Below are 12,507 nucleotides of genomic sequence, written 5' to 3'. Positions count from 1 at the left end.
ACCTTAGGCAAACAACTTTGCTTTTTTAAGTCTCAGATTCCCCATTTATAAAAGAAGAAGTTTAAAAAGAAGAGGGGATCTCATAGTGAATATACTTAACGCACAAACAGAACTATATAAAATGGTTAAAGGAGGTAACTTTTGTTATGCATATTTTACAACAAAAAATTAAGTTAACATTTGTATTAAAAAAAAAAAAGGATCCCACAGAGTCATAATGAGGATTAAACAGGATGTTATAATGACAAGTTCTTAAAATTCCTAACATATCAAATCCTAATAAATAGCCATTTATGATTTATAGTCATTTTAAGTTTTTATTATAAAGATGATACATGATCAAGATAGAAAATGCTGAAAAAATAAAAAGATAAAAAATTTCCTGTGATACCAAAATAAATTCGTAATAGTATTTTTCCCATGTATAGACAGATAGTTCTTAAGTTTGCAAGGTGATGTATATACAATTTTGAGGTAATGATCCGTTCTTTTCTGCCTTACCAGGAATTGCGAAAACAATTCTCACAACAACATTCAGATATAAAGGAACTTTGTTCAAAGCAAGGATAAAAAGTGGCATGAAACTTGAGACAGGAACAAGGAGTATGCATTGAACAACTGGAGACACCTGTCTCCAGAGCCAGGCTGGCAACTCACACCAAATCCCCTACCACCTGTTCCTCCCTTCTCCATCGAAGTTTACGCACAAAGTAAGCACTCTGGGAAGGCAGGGGTGGGGTGTGTGTGCTCTGGCCAAGGAGGACAAAGGCCACGGGGGAGCTCTGTGGAAGCTCTGCAAGTGTCAGGCTCCACAGGACAGAGCTCATGTTCCCACTGCCCTCCAGGAGTTCCTACTGTGACCAGGGGAGGGGTGCAGGAAGGGACAGGAACCAACTCATCCAACCCCCGGCTAAAGCTGAGATGATAACTGAGGCCCAGGGAGGCAAATGACTTCCCCAAGGCCATGAGACTAATCCCAATAAAGGACCAGAAGACGGAGATCTCAGGGCTCTGAGCTAACTCACTGCATGCTACCTGCTGTGGAACCCAGCAAAAAACTGTCAGGGCCTGCATCCAGCCAATCCCACCCATCAACAAGTATTTATTTACTTAGCACTGGGGCATGTTAGCACAGAGACAAAGGCCACCCTGGCACAGAAATGGAGGCTGTTTAATGGGAAGACTTGGCACCCTGTCTGGCTCCTACTCTTGGGCAAAGTCTCTCTGCCTCTAACAAGACCAGACTTCTGGGGATGCTCCCTGAGTCAAAACTTCCTGTATCATCTGGCAGAGAAGGCTACACAGTTTTAAAGGCAGCTCCTCTTAGGAAGTGCTTTTGATGTGCTAGGGGAAGCAACCCCAGAAATAACTCTGGAGAAGGAATTACAATCTTACAAAACACATTTGAATGTTCATTTTCTAGCTAGGAATAGTCTTCACAACTTTCATTCTATATGGGTATGTTGTGTTCGGGAAGGGTAGGGGAGTGAGTGAGTGGAGCCCAAAAGCAACTCCTGAAAAGTGCTGGGGAATTCTATTTCCATCTCTGCTTACACATAATTATCTTCTAAAGTGGTGCTCCCCAGAGGGGTGACAGTGCCAGTGGCCTCCCAGATAAACTCCCTCAATGGGCTGCTCCTGGCATTACACTAGTAGGTGGAGGCTGGGAAAAGGGCCTGAAAAGCAGGCCCACCCACGGCCCACTTCTCTGGAACACTAATCACAAACGTGCCAGGCCCTTTCCTTTTGAGGCCCCAAAAGGAAATTAAATGTCAGCCAGATAAGATTTCCCTTCAACTCTGATGCCAAGGAATCTGAAGTTATGATTCCCACAGCAACCATGCGAATCAAACCGGCAGAGGCCTCAGACCATCAGGCCAGGCATGCTGAAGGCAAGCCATGCCTGGAGTTCCTTCTTCTTTTCAATGACTGATACTCAGATTGCAGGCCTAAGTGTTTTTATGGCAAAAGGAAACACTGCATAAAACTTTGCAGGCCAGTTACAAAATAAAACGGGCAGTAGGGAGGGCTCTGGGCCTGTGCAGTGACCACACAACAGCTTACTCGGTCTCTGCACAGGTTCTGGGCATCCTTCCTCGCCCTATTTTCAAGGCCAAATGTAGCCCGCTGCCCAAGGGAGCTGACTCGACTCTTTTCATGGCATAGTGACTTTATCCACAGAAGGACCCAGGGATGAGCACACTGAGCTGGCACAATGACGTCAGCACTTTCTAAATCTGGCGGGGTGATAAAAGCCCTTAACCATACACGTAGCGCTCACCAGGCAGGCCCCGGGCTAAAGGAGACACACAACTCCAAGCAGGGCTGCCACACACGCTGAGTTTCAGCCTCCCCAGGCTTGTAACTACTTTCTCTTCTTCATGCCTGTGGTTTAAGTGTGGAGAGGTGAAGGGGTAAAAAGGCATCGAGAAGGAGAGAGAACAGACAGGAAAGGGAGGTGGACTGAGGATCAACAGAGCACTAACATTTAAAAAAGAAACTGCAGAGAAATAGTTGCTGCAAAATACCTAGATGCACACGCACAGAGCTGCAGTGGTCAACTGAACTTGGGAAAAATTCTAAACGAGCTGGTCCATGCCAATCCTGCTTTCATTCATGCTCACAGCCACGACAGCGGCTCTCATCTCACTAGAGCAAACTGGCAACTTCACAGACTGGCAAGGACTTACTTGAGCCTTGATCTCCACATACTCGCAGACCTCATGTCCTCCTGACAGATCCCTCCCTCCTTCTCGCTCCCTCTCTCTCACTACACACACACACACACACACACACACACACACACACACACACACACACACAACCATGCTGTCCCCATCTCAGCAGGTACACATGCCAACCTCAAGGCCTCTGCATTTGCTGTTTTCTCTGCCTAGAATGTTCTCCCTCCACACATCAGCTCCCTTCCCACGCCCTCTTCTAGATGGAAGCTGAAACACTAGTTCTCAGCAAGGCCTGCCCTGATCACCTACCAACACCTCCCACCCCACCTCACCTCTGCCCCCGGCACTCCCCCTGCTTTTCAGCAATCATCACCATATCACATACTGTGCTGAGTTGAACAGGGTCCCTTGAAAGTCCATGTCCACCTAGAACCTATGAATGTGACCTTATTTGGAAATAGGGTTTTTGCAGATTTAATTAGTTAAGATGAGGACACACTGGAGTAGAGCGGGCCCCTAACACAAGGACTGGTGTCCTTATAAGAAAACAGGAGACACACAGGGAAGGACAAGGGATGAGGGAGGCAGAGTGCAGAGTCAGGCCATCATAAGCTAAGGACACCAAGGCTTGCCTGCAGCCACCAGAAGGTGTGAAAGAAGCATGGAACTGATTCTCCCTCAGAACCTGCAGAACCGTGAGGGAATAAATTTCTGTTGTTTAAACCATTCGGTTTGTGCTCTTTTGTTATAGCAACTCTAGGAAACTAATACACATACTGTGAATTGTGATCACTTACTGTCGCCCCTCACTAGAAAACAAACACCAGAAGAAACAGGATTTTAACTTTTTTTGTTCAGAACAAAATGCCCGGCCATACAATAGTGTCTGGCAACAAGTAGGCACTCAAAAAATATATACTGAATGAATCCTGAGTGGAGACAAGCTGAGGAAGGAGGTGGGGGTGCTATACCTACCCTCCAGAGGGCAAAACTGAGAGACTGATGTCCTAACTTTGCTCAGAGACAGAAGAGCCAGGACCAGAACTGAAATGGGGACTTTGTTCATTTGATAAATAATACTGAGCTCCTTAGGTGCTGAGTGCCACGCCAGCCCAGAGGATGGCCGCTGCTCAGTGATCACTGACCGCACACCATGGGGTGGAGGGACAGGAAGGTCTCCAGCCTCAGTTCTCCCTCAACGAGGGCCATGACCCTGAACAAGGAAGCTCACCCCTGGGTCTCAGGGTCCTCATCTGCAGTGAAGGCTGAATTAGAAGTCAAGTCTACCTGCTCTCTAAGGGGCAGTTAAGGCTTGTTTAAATGTGCTGCTCAGACTTCTGGACCCAAGGTGGAGTCTCCGTTCTACTGACCTACATTTAAGGCATTTGGTACTTTCCACACACTACTTTGAAATCTTTCATGCCACAGGCCACTATTATCTCGTTTGCATAGCTAATTTTCACACACATTATCTGGACTCATGTCACAGGCCTCTGTAAGCCATGCAGTCTGCCCAAGTCGCACCTGCATCCTCAATGAGTGGCTCTGCTCCTCTCAGGCCTGCAGAGGACAAGCTCACACACCAAGCTCAGCTCCCAAGAGTAAGAGTTTCCTTGTCCCCATCTGGACTTCAGTGGCATGGTCTGCTTTAGAGGTCTTGAGTACGGCCTTCCCCACACTCAACCTGCAGGGCCCAGATATTTGGTTTGGGTCAACCAACAGCAAGAAAATTAGGGGCTTCAAACAAACTTGTTATCATACATGAACACACATTCAGGTGATCAGGCACATGAAACCAGCTCAGACATCACCCCAGGGCCAGCACTGTTAGACACATAACCATTTAGAAGGTACAAGCGTGTGCTTTGGAGCCAGGAGGGCTTGAGTCTGAATCCCACCCCTGCCCGATGCACATTGGGCCGCACTTGATTTTACCTCTCTGCACTTCAGTGTCCTTATCTCACAAGGGCCCCAAGACGCAGACCTTTGCAAAGGGCCTACACCCTGTAGTTCTCTTTTCCCCACAACTGGAAACGGGCAGCACACAGCAGGGCAGTGTGGAAAAAAGGGAAAGAACCTCAACCCCCAGAGTGAGGATCCCATCTCCACTCTGTGACGATTGGCCATGTGGCCAGGAAGGCACTTTACCTTACAGGGCATTGCTCGGCCTCCACCTAAACAAAAGGGAGAAGTTGTTCTAGGCAGCCCCAACATTTACTATGTCTAAAAAAAGGGAAAAGGCTCTGCATTTGGGGCCTTGGCTTTTCACAGCAAGAAAACTAGTGTGAAAAGAGAACATTAAACCTGCTCTCCTCATAAAAGGCTCCCTGCCAAACCTCCCGCCTTCACACCTTCTTTACTCTCATAGCCCCAACTGATCCGAATCTGCCTCAAGTCAGCTAGCTCATCTCCTGGCCTCCTCTCATTAATGTTACTAGATTATGTGCATTTCTATATTTAGCAAATGTAATGTGATTCATACATTTAACATTTATTAAGGAAAGGGGAACACAAATAGTAGTAGTAGTTACTTACAATTAGAATCCTTACTAACATGCTGAGACCTTTACAAACGTTACTCTGAATCCTTATAAAGGCCCTGTGAGGTAGGTACTAATATCATTCCTGGTTTACAGATGAGAAAACTGAGGTCAAGGGAGATAAAATAATTGCTTAAGTTTCAATCCATAAAGGGCTGAGTGGGAGCTGGAACCCCACTTTGCCTAACCCTAGAGTTCTTTAGCACCCCAGCCTGCCCCCCCCCCATTAATCTTCTCTCTGCCCTCCCCCCTACCCCAAACATCCAATAAGCCAGAGCTTTCCAAAACCCACTGGGCAGCTCAGCCTGCAGGGACAGCCTGGGTGAGCCTATTCATGAGGGCCTGCACATGCCTCCTCTACGAAGTCAGGCCCCTGGAACATCTTCTCAGAAACCATGGCTTCTCCCCAAAGTACCCAGGCTAAGGGACAAACCACCACAATATTCCCACAACAAGCCAGGAGAAAGGGGGAACAGATCACCCCAGCACTGGAAAGGCCCACTGCACACAGAATCTGACTTCACCACATTCATGGAGGCTATTCCAGAAGCAAGAGCATCTGACCTTCTGGCAGGCAATCTTTAAATGTCCTCCCGATTCAGCTTCTCAGTCTTGAATCCCTGTCTTGACAGTACAAAAGGGACTGGTCTCAATATGCTGCTTATACGTGCTTGCTTCATTGAGGGAAGAGGCTAGAAGAAATACTCTGGTAGGGCACGCCAAAACTAAAGTGCCCTGTTACAGTACCTAGGCTCTGGGAGAAGCAGAAAGAATGTGAAACCAGGAACGTTTGCTTCTAGTTGCAACTTTGCCACCCCTAGCAACAGGACACTTGGTCCTAGAGGGCTCGGCTCCCTCATCCCTCATGATTACTATGGACCCGCTCACTACGACCCAGAGACCAAATGAAGAATCTCAGCCTCACCAGTAATTGATGAAATGTCTACTAAACATTATCTATTTCTTTCACCTAGAAGAATGTCAGCCCACAGGGAAATGGGCAGCCTCATACAGTCTTGGTAGTTTAAACGAGTACACTACACCCCTTGAAAGCACAACGTGGGTACTGCTGTAACAGCTTAAACGTATAGAACTTTGACACTAATTCCACCCCTGAGAAACACATGCATATGTACGTAACAATCTGTATGCATGAAACTGTAACAGCAAAACCAATGAGTTGGCTAATATGTCTATCAATGGGGGCTGACTCATAAATTATGATCTATCTATACTATAAAATATTTTGCAGACAAATTAAAAGAGCTACATGCATTAAAAGATCTATAAGAAATGTGAAAAGAAAAAAAAAAGTGAAACAATATATATGATGCCACAGACTGATGCTTACAAACAAAACAAAACTATATGTATTTGTGTCTATTCAGGCTGATGAACAATTTCAGGATATGCATCAAACTGTCAAAACTGGTTACCTCTGAGGACCCAGCAGGGAAGCGGTGCTGGGTAAAAGAGGACTTTACATTTTCTGCTATATACTACAATGTACTATTTGAATGGGAGGGTGGGGTACAAGAACATAACATATTCATGTATTACCTATAACATCTAAGTCAAAAGCAATTAAACCGATTTAAAAACACAACCACCACTACGAAAATAGGATTCCTGTGCTGGTATAAAACTGCCACACCAGTTTTGAACAAGTTTTGATGTCACACTCCCAGGTCTCCCCAAGAGTGATAAAGTTCAAGTCCAATTTCTAAGCCACTGATGACAGAAGGGATTGGGAACAACAGAAAAGGGAAACGTGAGATGCGAGGAAAGCTTTTGGAAAAGCTCTGTGGAAGTTGCAAACCTGACCCACCCTGAACCTGCCCAGCTCTAAAACTCATTATTCTGGGACTTTCCTCCCTCTCATCCCCATGCAATGAGAAAAAAAGCAAACACCAGGATTAAGAGAGAATTCTTTTTCCCACAGCAGAGGAAAAGCCACCTACTGTTACCAGCGGAGCTGCTCCCAGGCAATGCCAACGAAAAGGCCTGGCCAAACTCCACATTCCCAACAAAGGCACGTGTGCCAGACCCCTCACATTTGCGGGAGAGCCAAGACTGGCAGGCCTGCAGCCCACTCATTTGAGTCCCGCCACTTCGGCAAACAGCCCAGGCATCTTTTCACACTCACTACTGAAATCCAAACTGAACCGGTATACAAATCAGATGGTTCTGCCAAACAAAACAGCAACAATGTGGAAAAAGGAGAGATAAATCAATGGTATCCTGGCTAAATATACAGACTCAAACATTTGATAAGTATCTTTTTTGTTTCCCAGTAATAATTAAAACACGCACCCCAAATACTCACACAGAGCTAAATATAAGGCAAAAAGGAAAAAAAGAATGAGGCTTTGCTTAGGACATAATGTTCAAGAGGTAGGCATGACAACTAAGAGCATTAAAACAGGTACCCTATTAGTGCCAGACGAACTTACAGGGCACTTTAACAATATGCAGTTAGGGGGCTGCCAAGAGGCGCCCTTAAGACAAGAAAAAGAAGTCACCTCTTGAAGGGGTACCATCCAGTGGTGGAGCTGAGTCTTCTGCAGTGACTCACTGCAGAGATGGCTTGTGACTTCGAATGCCAGGAAGCAGGCAGTCCAATAAAGGTAACCCTTGTAATAAAGGTAACCTTCCTCACAGTGAGGACACAGCCCAAATAAACCAGAACCTGATCACATGGCCTGAGCCAACCAAGACTATATTATCCGAAGGGCACGGGTATTATGCAATCTGGGAAACAAAAGCCCAAGCAAGTTGATTACGGAGTCTGGCACTGCCTACGAGGGAGGACATGAGACCAGCATATTACTGACATGGCAACAAACAGTACATGACTGGGACACGCAGACACTAGCCACCGGGACTAGTCATCTTCCCTTGCTCTGAATCTAATTCACCCAAGTATGGCCTGACTCTCCAGGGGGGTTGCAACCTTCAAGGGAGGGGGCTCCCTCCTCCTCGAAGAGCGAGCCACCACTGTGAACTCACCCACTACCTTTCCCAGCCAGCCCTTGCATGCTTGGTGACCACACGTTACCCCACACGCACACTCGAGGCAGATCAACTCTTTGGGAACAGCCAGAACTAAGGCCCACATCTCCTAGTGGGTCCACTGGGTCCACCATGGAACAGAAGGCTGTAGACTGTACCCAAGGGAAGCTTCCTTCTCTGAGGGCTTTGTCCCTTCAACACCTTCCACTTTGAATGCTCAAACCAGCATTTCCCTAACTGGGGTCTGAGGAACCTGAACTCCATCCTCTGAGATGCTCCTGGAAAGGCAGAAAAGATAATGCGAAGGGAAGGCACTTCCAGGTTTTACTCAAGTACCTTCTCTAGCTGTCAGAAAATACCAAAGGAGACAATTTTGGTCTTTGCAGAGACTGCTTGCAGTCTACATAGCGGGCATCTACAATATGGGGAAGGGGGAGCACAAGCACTACCCATCCTGACACATCACCTTTCCTCCATCACCACTCCTATATCTTAATGTTCAAGCTCTAAGTTCAAGCCCTTGTCATTTGTCAAGTCAGTTACTCTAATGGACTCGTTTCTCTCCTCTTAATTTCATACTCCCCACTGCCCATGGAGCTAGCTAGCTACCTTTCTAAAATACAAACCTGACTTTCTCTCCCTCAGTAGAAATCCCCAGCCCGGAAGACAAGAGTCCAACCCTGCCAGGGCTTGCAAGGCTTCTGCCTGCACAGGTGTAGTGTCACACAGATCTCAGCTGACACGCAGACTAACCACTTGCTGGCTATGTGGGCGCACATGTTCTGTGTCCATTTCCTCCTCTGTGAACTGGGAATAACACAATCAACCTCCAGAGCTGCTGTGAAGATTAAATCCAAGTTGCAGAGAGCCTAGCTCTCCAAGAGCAATCTCCACTCCACCCATCCCCAGCCTGGCTTGAGTCTGTGCTCCTCACCACCTCGCTGCACTCTTCATTTCATAAGGAATGAAAACAAATTGACTCAAGACAAAGGTGGCGCAGTCAAGATCTAAAAGGGTCGTAAACATAAAAATTATGATTCCAAACTGTGAAAGACACCAAAATTAACTCATTATCAAAATAATGCAAGAAAAGGGACATAAGGGGAGGAGAAAGAAAACATTACTTTGGAAGCAAATGCTTTTACAATTCATAACACTATGATTTTTTGGACTTTATTTGTTATAAGGATTTAGGAAGATTACATTTCAAAAGCTCACAAAGGACACGCTTCTACTTTTTTAAACTATTTCTTAATTAATATCTGCAGAGAACTAAGAAGTACTTTTATAGACTGACTGAATCTTAATAAAATTCTCAGAGAAATTCTGGCATCAGTCACAACAAACACCCTCTTAGAATTCAAATTCCTTTTCAGCAGACAACTTACTATGGAAACTCATTTATGACGCCACCACCACCAGTCAAAATCTGCCTGGAGCACGAAAACTTCAAAGCCCCACAAGAGAGTCTTATAGGACTAGAGAGAAATTGGCCCCATATTTAGCCAAATCCTCTATCTAACAGATTACTCCCACGCCAAACTTTACAGCCTTCGCTGTCAGATTCAACTCTTCCATCTCCTTCCCAGCCCATATCTGCCCTGCCCTCCCTCCTTACACTATCATTTTCCAATACCTCCTTCCAGCTTAGAAGCTCCCCCACCCAATTCAGTATCTTTCCCTGTTCATAAAATGAAATTTTTTTTAAAGAGAGCAAGGCACAAAATGGGCAAAGAGAAACCACCTACATCCATCTTCACCTTCCTATCAGAGACTTGTCCTTTCTGGCTTCAGGTTTGTTCAGTTCCCTCCTTTTAGATGATAGCAAGGCCTGGAATATTCACTCTGTATGTTGGGGGCTAGAGTGGGAAGGCAAAAGCGGGAAGAATTATTCATAAGCACAAAAGTGTACTTTAAAAGCCTTTTTCTCTTGAGGGCAATTCCTACGGGAAGACTTAATCGATGCCATTACCCCAAGTGTCCATGGTCGAAGGAAGAAAAAGCAGTAGACATCGACTTCCACTGAGTACCCACTGCAATTCACAGGTCTCTCATTTAATATAATAGATAATATTTTGATTTTACATATGCAGAAACCAAGCTCAGAGGGGTTAGATGACGGGCTCAGGATGGATGTACAGCCAGGCCCACCAGACACCAGGACCCATGAACTTATAAACTTCCAGTGTTCCCAACTGCTTATATTAAAACATAATCCTGGGTTGAAGGGCACTTTACAGTTTACATGTTGCTTTCCATATACATTACCTCACTTAGCATCATGACCCTGTAGAATAGCTAAGAATTCTTTTTTTGCTATTATAAAAAGTTGTTTGGTTTCAGAGATCATCAGTAACTTATGCAAACCAGCTGTATGGAGTTGTGCCCTTTCTGAACTATGTCACCTCACAGTTCCTAATAAACGTTAGGGGCTCAAATGGTAACTATTATCAGCATCGTGACTTTCATTAATAGTCCCTAAAGCAAAATTTAAGCACATACATATACACATATACTATATATAGTATACACCACAAATAAATATCCATATATATAACATATTTTAAAGGTTCGACCTAATTAATCAAGCCTTTACTTGTTGGAGAGGATATAATTTTACCACTACCTCAAACTCAAAGATAACCACTAACTACAGCTTCCAAGAAACTGACAAAAAAAGATTAGTGAAAATGATATAGTCGAACCCATTATGGATTTTGAAAGGTACTAATGGAAGAAAACAGAAGGACCAGAGCATTCAGTTGTGATAAAAATCAAAAAAAAATCCTCCTCTCCTTCCAGCATTATGGCTTGATCATAAATGTGCTATTTGACCTGGCCATGTCATCTCAATCCTTAGTATCCAAATTGAGATGGCCATCCGGTGACCTGGAAGTGAAAGAGACTGCCCAGGAAGTCTGGGGAAAAGGGGTACAGTGGACATGTTATTACCCTGAGCTATTTTCGACGTGCTGCATCTATTGCACTGTTTGCTTACTAATTACACTCACTTGAAAAGAAACCTGGGAAGTTCAGAAATGTCACATATCAGCTAGCCACTTCTCAAGCCAGAATGGAAAAGATGACAGAGTGTGGTGGTACAAGGATCCCAGCATCAGGCAGACAGAAGGAAATCTATAATCCTATGGCAACGAGAGATCTTGGGGATGTTCTTCAAGTAAGGCTGCACCAAGAACAGTCCAACCGAGCATCCACTCTAGGCTTCAAGGTTAAAACAAAAGAAAAAATTAAAGTCCACATGTGAGATATGTCATTATTTTAAGCACAGTTTAAAACTTTATCATAAAGACAGCTGGACAGCCATGTATACTAACTGCCTGCATGAGAACAATTTTCATACTGTAACTCTAGTACCAATTATTAGCTTTTTTGTTTCATCTTTTTTTTTTTTTTTGCAATTATTCTTGCTTCTTATTGGCTTTAAGTCCATCCTAATTTCTTCATAATAAGCTAAGGCTGATTTTGTGGCTGATCTAGTCTCACATGGAAAAAGACCTCTGTCTCCCTCAGAAAACTACTCCTGCCTCCACCAGACTGTCTAGCTCTGTTTATACCCCATTTCGGATAAGGAAACTGAGGTCCAGAGAGGGCAAGAGATTTACCCAAGGTTATACTCCTTGCTAATATATTAGAACCAGGGCTTAAGAGGCCCACAGCATAGGTCTCCAGCTCTGTCACTTGACATGGCACACTTGTGTCTTGATAGAGTTTATTGGGGGGGGGGGGGGACAAAGATGAGTCATCACCATTGTCAAGAAGCACCACACAGGTTGTTCTAATAAAGCATCCAGCATTTCCAGAACCACTTGTTTCTGAAATAACCAACCCCGGCAAGAGAATAAAAGGCCATGTTTTATACCCCCTTCAGGATACCCAAGACCCTGAAAGCAGATATGCTGCTGGGCTTTGGGGATCCGCCAGCCCAACCCAGGTAATCGGACCTTGATGGTACTGGAGAGGAAATGGAGTGGGTGGGTGTGGGAGGTGGTCGGAGCTGTTTTCAGAGAGCTGCCGGCGACCGTTGTGATTTCATGCAGCCCATTCCTACTCACCTTGGAACCCGTAATAGCTCGTCCAGTCAAGGGTCCTTCCTCAACTTCCCCAGTACAAAAGCACTGCAGCCTGGGAGGTGAGTGTGGCAGATGCGGAGAGGTACTTGACCCAAGCGGCAGAGGAAGCAACGCTTAGCTCCCTCCCCCACCCATTATAGAAACTCCCCACCGGGTGCGTTTCCGACTGAGCCTGACCCC

The 12,507-nt window shown here is 45.3% G+C and overlaps 1 long non-coding RNA gene across 1 annotated transcript in view; it reads right to left on the bottom strand.

The window, feature by feature from the left end:
* LOC107517696 overlaps positions 1–12,302 on the bottom strand; it is a 61,421-nt gene extending 49,119 nt beyond the window's left edge. The window contains exons 1-2 of the long non-coding RNA XR_004950854.1: positions 11,248–12,302; positions 9,985–10,095 (exon numbers count right to left, since the gene is read on the bottom strand). This is a non-coding gene — a long non-coding RNA (uncharacterized LOC107517696). The remainder of the gene's footprint in view (positions 1–9,984; positions 10,096–11,247) is intronic.
* Between the last annotated feature and the right edge of the window lie 205 nt (positions 12,303–12,507).

This window comes from Rousettus aegyptiacus, unplaced genomic scaffold (assembly GCF_014176215.1).
Source record: "Rousettus aegyptiacus isolate mRouAeg1 unplaced genomic scaffold, mRouAeg1.p scaffold_m13_p_5, whole genome shotgun sequence".
NCBI lineage: Eukaryota > Metazoa > Chordata > Mammalia > Chiroptera > Pteropodidae > Rousettus > Rousettus aegyptiacus.
The sequence above is the reverse complement of the archived record's forward strand: the minus strand, read 5'-3'. Positions and strand labels throughout refer to the sequence as shown.